This window comes from Chelonoidis abingdonii, chromosome 26 (genome assembly GCF_003597395.2).
Source record: "Chelonoidis abingdonii isolate Lonesome George chromosome 26, CheloAbing_2.0, whole genome shotgun sequence".
Taxonomy (NCBI): Eukaryota; Metazoa; Chordata; order Testudines; family Testudinidae; genus Chelonoidis; species Chelonoidis abingdonii.
The window spans coordinates 18421231-18430569 of NC_133794.1; positions in this window are offsets into that span (position 1 = coordinate 18421231).

The window sequence follows — 9339 nt, forward strand, 5'->3', positions numbered from 1 at the left end:
CGGCCTTCCACACTCCGGTGAGCGGTAGGTCAGTCTTCTCACACGAGATTTCCATTTGCTTCCTTAAAGGGTTAAGACTTTACACTCAAATTTGCAAAGCAGTTCCACCATGGGACCTAAACCTGATCCTGTCAATACTCTCAGGCCTTCCCTTTGAACTGCTAGCATCAAGTCCTCTGCTGTATCTCTCCTGGAAGTTTGCCTCCCTGGTGGTAATTACCTTGGCCAGAGGAGTCACAGAATCATAGACTATCAGGGTTGGAAGGGACCTCAGGAGGTCATCTAGTCCAAGCCCCTGTCTCGGCAATCAGGACCCTTACATCAAAACCACCGAACATAGTGTTCTTCAAGGACAAGGTTCAACTATGCTCCCACCCAGCATTTCTTCTGAAGGTGGTCTTGCAGTTCCACAATAACCAGGCTCATTTCTGCCAGTTTTCTTCCTGAAAATGCACAGAAATTCAGAGGAGCGATGTCTTTACTCATTGGACATTAGATGTGCCCCAGCCTTCTGCATTGAGTGGACCAAGCCATTCCGTAAATCCATGCAACTCTTTGTGGCAATAGCAGATAGGATGAAAAGCCTACCGGTTTCAGCCCAGAAAATCTCACAGAAAACCTCCTGTGTTCATACATGCTACAAGCAGTTGGGCTTCCCACCTCCTGCCATCTTGACCACCAGTTTGACGAGAGCTCAGGCCTCATCAGTGGCATTTCTGGCACAGGTCCTGATCCAAGACACATTCAGGGCTGTGACCTGGTCATCAGTGCATACCTTCTCCTCCCATTACACCATCGCCCAACAGGCTCGAGATGATGCCAGGTTCAGAAGAGCAGTGTTGCTGTCAGCATGTCCATGAATTCCGAGCCCACTTCCTTGGGTACCACTTGTGAGTCACCTAATGTGGACTGGACATGAGCAAGCACTAACCGTTGTGTAACTGTTGTTCTTCAAGATGTGTTGCTCATGTCCATTCCATGACCCATCCTCCTGCCCCTGCGTTGGAGTTAGCTGGCAACAGGGATGAGAGATGTGGGGCTGGCAGTGCTCCTTATACCAGTGCATAAGCGTGTGGCACCAGGGGTTGCTAGAGCCAGCCCGACAGATACCACTGAGGGGGAAATTTATGATGACGGTACATGCGGCGTGCACACACCTAATGTGGAATGAACATGAGTAACACATTTCGAAGAACAGTTACAGAAAGGCTAGTAACAGTTTTTTCTGGCCCTTGTGGTTTCAGAGGGAGTCGGAATATGCCCTCACTCTCCCAAAAGGCTCAGAAACCAGTCGGTAAAGAACAAGCTCCCACCTCCCCCAGGCAGAGGGGCAAAGAGACTAGGATCAGGACCAGCTGTCCCCCAAAAAGACCAGGCCAACCCTCCAAATCAGACCAGACCCACATCCCTCCCCAGACCAAACAGGACCAGACCCGCATCCCTCCCCAGCCCAAACCCCCTGAACTGGACCAGACCCACATTCCTCCTTAGACCAGGGGTGCTCATGGGGGGATGGAGCAGGGGGCACTGGGTCTCCCTCAGGGGTGCTGGTGGGGGGATGTGGCAAAGGGACTCCAGTTGTTTTGCAGGGCCCAGGCCAAGAGGGCTTACCTGGAGCAAGGAGCACCCACTGGTTGGGGTGTCCATCCACTGGGTGCCGGTGCCGCCACCTGCCCAGCATAGTCCAGGACCCCCATGCTTCCTGGCCTCTGCTTTTAAATAAAGGTGGAGCTGAGTCGAGTGGGGGTGGGTGAGCAGCTGCATGGTCAGCACCCTCCAACCAGCGCTGCCCCAGGCCTGGCAGGGGCCCAGAGCCCAGGGTGGAGGCAGGGAGGCCGCACCACGACCCAGCTGTTTGCAGAAACCCCTGGGCCCACTGCCTAGGCTAGCCTCCCCCTCTCCTCCCCCCTACTTGCTCCACCAAGTGGTACAAGCCTCTGGGGGCAGGAGCTGGGGTGGGGCCAGAGCAGAGCCACAGCAGCTGAGGGCTTCTCTCCACCCCCCTCTGGCCAAAAGATCAAGTGAGCAGGGGAGAGCTGGGCCGAGTGGAGAGGAACGAGCGCTGTGGCTGCTTGGCCGCAGCAAGCAAGTGGAGCACTGGGCCAGTGCATGGCCTTTTTGGCAGGCTGCCCTGTGCATCATTGCAGGAACCCATGCTCTGACAAAGATCCTTGCCCACATCAGGAATGGTGGCATCAGTCCTGGATACCATCCCCTCCTGTATGCGCCCCCCCCTCCCAATATGGCCATGTTGGGCTCCTTGGGCAGTGTATTGGCAGCAATTTGCCAGACCTCTGGCTCCACTGCACCAGAAACTAGGGTCAAACATTCTCCTCCACCAAATCCCCAACATGAGAAGACCTTTGAAGAACAGAAGGCTAGAGAGGAAAACAGGCTATCCCTCAAACCCATTTTGTGTGTATCTCCATAGAATGTAGTCCTGCCTCCCTCACCATGATTTCTGCCAATTCCAGGACCTTGTGGAGAGGGCAGCAGACACCCTCCAGAGATACATTGTGAGGAGGTTAAGACTCAAACACAAGCTCCTGAGCATTCGGCAGTGGGCAGTACCCACCTGGATTGCACTACCCATTAATGAAGTGCTCCTGGATCCAGCAAAGACTGTGTGGCAAATTATTCCACCATCCTGCCACATTGCAAATGGGCAGATAAGAAACATGTTCCCCCCAGGGACTCAGAATTTGTCCCCCTCCACTTCTCCACCACTACCACCTCCTTCCCTGGTGGTGGATCCTGTAAACGAGTGGGATAAACAGCATTACTCCAGGGCTACCCCTTAACTGAAAGACCAGAAGTCAGACCTTTATGACCAAAAGGCCTCCTCATCCATGACCTTCCGATTTCAGGTGGCAAACTATAAGGCAGCCACAGCCAAGTCTGACTTCACAAGAATTACAAGTTTGCAACCTTTACTGAACATCTTCCACAGATAGAGTGACCAGATGTCCCGATTTTATAGGGACAGTCCCAATTTTTGGGTCTTTTTCTTATATAGGTTCCTATTACCCCCCTACACCCCGTTCTAATTTTTCACACTTGCTGTCTGGTCACTCTATTCACAGGGGGAGAGATAGCTCAGTGGTTTGAGCATTGGCCTGCTAAACCCTGAGTTATGAGTTCAGTCTTTGAGGGGGCCATTTAGGGAACTGGGATAAAAATCTATCGGGGGTTGGTCCTTCTTTGAGCAGTGGGTTGGACTAGATGACCTCCTGAGGTCCCTTCCAACACTGATATTCTATGAATGTTTCCAGGCCATCATAAAGGAGGTCAATTATTAGACAAAACACAGGTTCCAAACCACACCCTGCCCAAATAGCTCTGTCTGAAACAAAAGAATGTGTGCTCTGCTTCATTTGCATTTCAGCAGTAAACAGAGTCCTCAGCACAAAGAAAGTTCCAACAGGTGGGGAAACCAGCAGGAGACATCCTCCCCTGGAGACTTTTTGACTCCTGAATCACAGGTGGAAATGTTTTCTAAGAGGGGCCTAACACCATAAAAATATAGGACAGACACCCCAAGGCACCCCTCCTCCTCCTATCTATGACCTCACCCAAAGTTCTTACCTAAGGCACTGATAGGTTTCCATCCAGTCTATTGTTCTGCCAGTATTTTTCCCTAAACCATCTAAATCTCAGTGGGAGAATTCCCTTCACATTAGCTATGTGATGGGCATTGGCCTTTTGTCTGGATAGGACCAAGCAATTTTGGAAATCACCTAGATTCTGTCTCCATCGCAGAAGGGTCAGAGGAGCCCATGATCTCTTCACAGAGATGGTGAGATGGATTTCTGAGTATCTTATTGCTTGCTATGATGCAGCTGGTGCCTTTCCTCTCCAAATGATTATAGCACACTCTGCCTGGTCACAGGCAGTTTCCACATCGTTACTCAAAAACAACCTAGTGCCTGAGATATGGAGAACTGCTACATAGGCTTTAGTGTACACATCTTCTAAACACTATGCCTTGGTCCACACCCTCAGATCTGTTGTGGTGATTGGTTTTGCTGTTTTGTCTTCAGTCTTGGACTTGACTCCGAAGCCCCTTTCTCCCTGTGAGGATACTGCTCAGAAGTCACCTGCAGTGGAGCACCCATGGGGACGCTACTCAAAGAAAAGGATACTCACCTTGTGCACTAACTGGTTCTTTGAGGTGTGTGTCCGTATGGCTGCTCCACTCCTTCCCTTCTGCTTTGGACTGTTTTTGTTGGATGTTTGGATGGAGAAGTTGCTGACAGCAGTTGGATCACACAGCCCTCGGAGCGCGGTTGTATAGAGCGCATGAGCGGACTGAACTGATTCTAAAGGAAAATTTCCAGACAAGGCCTCAAGAGGCGCATATGCACCTGAAGTGAAGCCCCTATAGGGGACCTGTGATGGGATGTTCATAGCACATCAGCCTAGAAAGGGTTAATGAGACCAATTATTTGGATAGGCCACAACTGAGGGGAATTAGCTGGCCTGAGTAACTCCGGAATAATGCTCCACCTCAGATGGGAAGGAGCAGGCAGGGTAGGCAAAAGCCAGTAAGCTGGTAGTAGAATAGTGCTGCAGTGAGGAGTCTGTAGCCACTCTGGACAGTTGAGAGGGAAAGAAGGAAACTATGTGGCAGGGTTCAGGAAAAGGTGGCAAGATTTAAGGGGGTGCAGACCTTGGCTGCTGATTAGAGGGTCCCTAAGCTGGAACCCAGAGTAGACAGCAGGCTCGCGTTCCCCTACCAGCCACTGGGGAAGAGACCTGGTCCAGGAAGTGAAGGGGTAATGGCCATCTTGGAGGAAGTAACTTTGATACCTCAGAAAGAGAAACACACACATGACCTGCCCGGAGGGCCAAGCCATGACAACAGATCATCCTGGCAGAAGAGGGTGAGAGAGAGGAGGCAGCAGGTGTGTGGTGACGAGCAGAAGTGGGTGTCAGACCTGGAAAAAGCTAATGCCCATTGCAGCCAGGAGGAGGCGTCCTATCAGTGAGAGCATCCTGTGGGGCTGTGAGACATCTCGAAGAATAACAGCACCTGTCCAAGGTGTAACCTCGTCTTCCTTTTCCCTGACGCCCACAGAGGCTTCAGGAGCTCGTGGCTGGCTAGGTTCTTATTGGGCCAGGTAATTTAGAACCAGTCTGGCCAGCTCTCAGGGTGCAGTCCTGGAGCTGGTGCCATTCAGGGTGGGAGAATGGTTGGAATGCATTGCTCAGTTTGAGATGCCCTGCATGTGAATACTAAGGAAGGTAGAGGAGAGTTTCAATCTAAGGGATGAAATTTAGCTGCCAAGGGGTCAGAAGGGAAGGGTGGGTGTGGTGGCGTTTGCATTGCAGTGCCATGCAACTGTGCCAAGCTGGAGGGGCCTGTTGGCTCTGGACAAGTGTGTATGGAAACAACACCATTGCCATGCTGAAGAGCAAACACCGGGCTGGTGGGAAGAGGCACAGGCAGGTCCCTCCCTGGGTTGGTGCTGGGAGGCTGCAGGGAGGGGCAGGTTATCTTGTTCAACCCCACGCCCGGCCCCTCTCTGATCCCTGGCAAACAACAGCTCTGGGCCTGGCAGACGCACATGCTGGCTGGGCCTTGGGTTTCCAGCCTTTGGAGCTGAGCTGCTCCATGACCCTTTAGGTTGTGGCCAGGCTTGAATGAGCCACTGTGTTTCACCACTTGGTAATGAACCTGCTGGTGAATTCCAGCCTTGGCATGTGGCTTGGTGCAGGGCTCCAGCATTGCCTGCGGGTGGCACTGGACTCTGGCTCATGATGAGCCATAAACTCTGTGTCCGGTCTGCACCCGAATTCCCAGCTGCATTATCAACATGAGACCAGTCCCAGTGCAGCTGGCTCCATGCCGAGGTGGCTGTTCTGAGTCCCAGCCTGCAAAGTGTTTGCCTCTGTTCCAGTTGCTGATGACAGCCATCCCAGCAACTGCCCCAGGGCTGATCCCCCAAGGGGCAGAAGGCTCCATGCTGTGCAGGGCAAACACCAGTGGGACAAATGGTGGGTGAACCTGTCTCAGGCCCATAGCCCTCAATTTCTTTGCCCTGCCCTCCCCACCTGCCGGAAGATGTGTTCCAGTCCCCTCACCCCTGTTTCTTAGTCTGAGTTTCCTCAGGTGCGTGCTTGTAGGCCTAAGGCCAGAGCCTCAAATCCAGGGGCCGGCGGGCAGTATTATTGACTGCATTTCAGCTAAGTGACGTTTGGCAACTGCATTGTGTTGCTGCTGCAATAAAAGATGGGTAACCCTGGGTAAGAAAACGTCTGCAGAGAGGGGCCTTTGCAGGGAGCCCTACAAAGTGGGGGCACAGGGGGCAATGCTGGAGTTTCTGTGCCAGACCCTGCCTACCTGTCTGGAGAGGAAAGAGTCCTTTCAAACGGAGGGAGAGGAGAAAGCTGCTTTTGGATCACATGAGAGTGTGTGGATGGGCTGCCCAGAGCTGGAAGGTTCCTCTAGAGCCCTGAAGCAGCCTTCGAAGGACTGTCCAGGGACTGCAACACTACTGCAAGGTCAAGGGGAACTCCTAGGGTTTGTTTACCCTTGAAACGGTACAGCAGCAGCAGCAGCACCATAGCTGCGCCATGGTAGTGTGGACACTCATCACAGCGATGGGCAGGGGAGTTCTCCCTTTGGCGCCATTAATCCACCTGCCCAAGAGGTGGTAACTAGGTTGGCAGAAGAATTCATCCAATGACCTAGCTCTGGCCATGTCTATGCTTCAAAATTATGTTGACCTAACTTATATTGGCACAGTCATTAAATTGCTTGTGTGTGCACACGCTTGGCTCCTTCTGCCGGCCTCACCAGGAGCACTTGTGTTGATGGTATCGTCATGTGGGGCTTTGTGGGACAGCCAGTAACAGTGACATAAGCAACCCTACTCTACACCAACACTGCATCGACCTAGCTACAGCGAATCATTAAAAAGGGGATAGAGAATAAGACTGAGAATATCTTATTGCCCTTATATAAATCCATGGTACGCCCACATCTCGAATACTGTGTACAGATGTGGTCTCCTCACCTCAAAAAAGATATTCTAGCACTTGGGAAGTTTCAGAAAAGGGCAACTTAAAATGGATTAGGGATTTGTGAGAGGGTCCCATACGAGGAAGATTAAAGGGTTAGGCTTCTTCAGCTTGGAAAAGAGGAGAGTAAGGGGGATATGATAGAGGTATATAAATCATGAGTGATGTGGAGAAAGTGGATAAGGAAAAGTTATTTACTTGTTCCATAATCAGAACTAGGGCCACCAAATGAAATTAAGCAGCAGGTTTAAAACAAATAAAAGGAAGTTCTCTTCACGCCAGCCACATAATTTGGAAACTCCCTTACCTGAGGAGGTCATGGAAGGCTAGGACTATAACTATGTTTAAAAGGAAACTGGATAAATTCATGGTGGCTAAGTCCATAAATGGCTATTAGCCAGGATGGGTAAGGAATAGCGTCCCTAGCCTCTGTTCATGAGAGGATGGAGATGGATGGTAGGAGAGAAATCACTTGATCATTGCCTGTTAGCTTCACTCCCTCTGGGGCACCTGACATTGGCCACTGTCGGTAGACAGATACTGGGCTAGATGGACCTTTGGTCTGACCCGGTACGGCCGTTCTTATGTTCTTTCTTATGACCACAGCTGTCTGCCACTCGGTTATAACATTGGCCTAGAGAGGCACCTATGTCAGCTGGAGCCAAATTTGAGTGAAGATGCTTCACAGCGACGCACAAGGTTAGGTCGATGTAAGCTGTCCTGTCATCACCCCTAACCTTGTAATGTAGATCAGGCCTCTGTTTACACCAGTGTTGCCAGAACCAGGGGTGCCAGGGCCCTCCCACTTTTTGAAAGTGGGGGGGCCTGGCCCATCCACTTTTCACCAGGGCGGACGGATCCTGCCCCCTTTTTCCTGACACCCCACCTTACAGCCAAGCCAACCTGGGAGCCTGGGCAGCTGTGGGGAGCCGCAGCGAAGCCTCCATCTGCCTGCAGTGCAAAAAGGCTTCAGAGCAGCCCCTGGCTCCCCCCGGTAGGTGGAAGGTCCATGACTCCGCAACAGCTTCCCACAGCTGCCCGCATGGCTCTCCTCAACCCAGCTCAGAGTGGGGGTGGGGCCCTCAGAGCCGCAGCGTGACCATGATAACAGCCAGCTGGGCAGCTGTGGCGAGCTGGGTCCCTCCACCTGCCCTGGGCAGGGGGTCTGGAGAGCAAGCAATAGGCTTTCGCCCCCACCCCACTCCGCCCCACCCCGGGTGTGTGTGTGTGTGGGTTCCCTGGCCCTGCTCTAGCTTCCAGCTTGGCTGGGGGTGGGGACCCCTGGCCCCGTCACTTTTGGGAGGACTCTGGAGCCCTTGGTCTACACAGGGGGCTAGGTCCACCTAACTACAGCACATAGGGGTGTGGATTTTTTACATCCCTGAGTCAATTTAACTTTGGATTGTAGACGTGGTTCTATGTTGATGGGCAATGGGGTTCTGAGCCCCATCTCTGTTAAAGCTGATAAGGTCTTTTGTTTTCCTTGGCCGATGTATGCACAGCCTGGCAATGCTGGTGGAAGGGGAGCTGATGTGGCTTTTATCACATCTGGATTTTGCAATTGGAAAAATGCCTTTTCTTTGGGCAAAGGCTTAATCAAATATGAATGCAATGGTTGACTGGACTGCAGCAAGGAAAAGAGAATCTGTTGCTCTTTCTACATTTCTGTGACTATCAGGGTCCAGACACCACAAGGTGAGAACAGGGGATCTGAACCCCTAAAGAATGTGCAATGTAATCTACTGGCTGCATGCATTGTGTGCAAATATGTCAGGTCAAGTCTCTTATGAAGGCTTGTAATGTTCTGACCTGGACGGTCATCATGAGATGTGTACAGACTGAATTTGTGTATAGGTAACACTCATAATTTGTGCTGCAACATTCAGCTCCACCTCACTACAGGCAGGGAGGGGCTGCTTTCCCCTCCAGAGACTAGCTCCTAATAACTAGCATTGTACGACTCAGGAAAAGACAATGGTAGGCTATTAAAGTTAATGGGAAAACACTGCAACAGCTTGACATTGGAAAAGAAAGCCCTAGTCTTGGGGTATGTCTGCACTACAGGATTATGCTGATTTTACATAAACCAGTTTTGTAAAACAGATTGTATAAAGTCGAGTGCACGCGGCCACACTAAGCACATTAATTCGGTGATGTGCGTCCATGTACCAAGGCTAGCGTCGATTTCTGGAGCGTTGGCTCGGGCGGTATCCCACAAGTGCACCATTGTGACCGCTCTGGAAAGCAATCTGAACTCGGATGCACTGGCCAGGTAGACAGGAAAAGCCCCGCGAACTTTTGAATTTCATTTCCTGT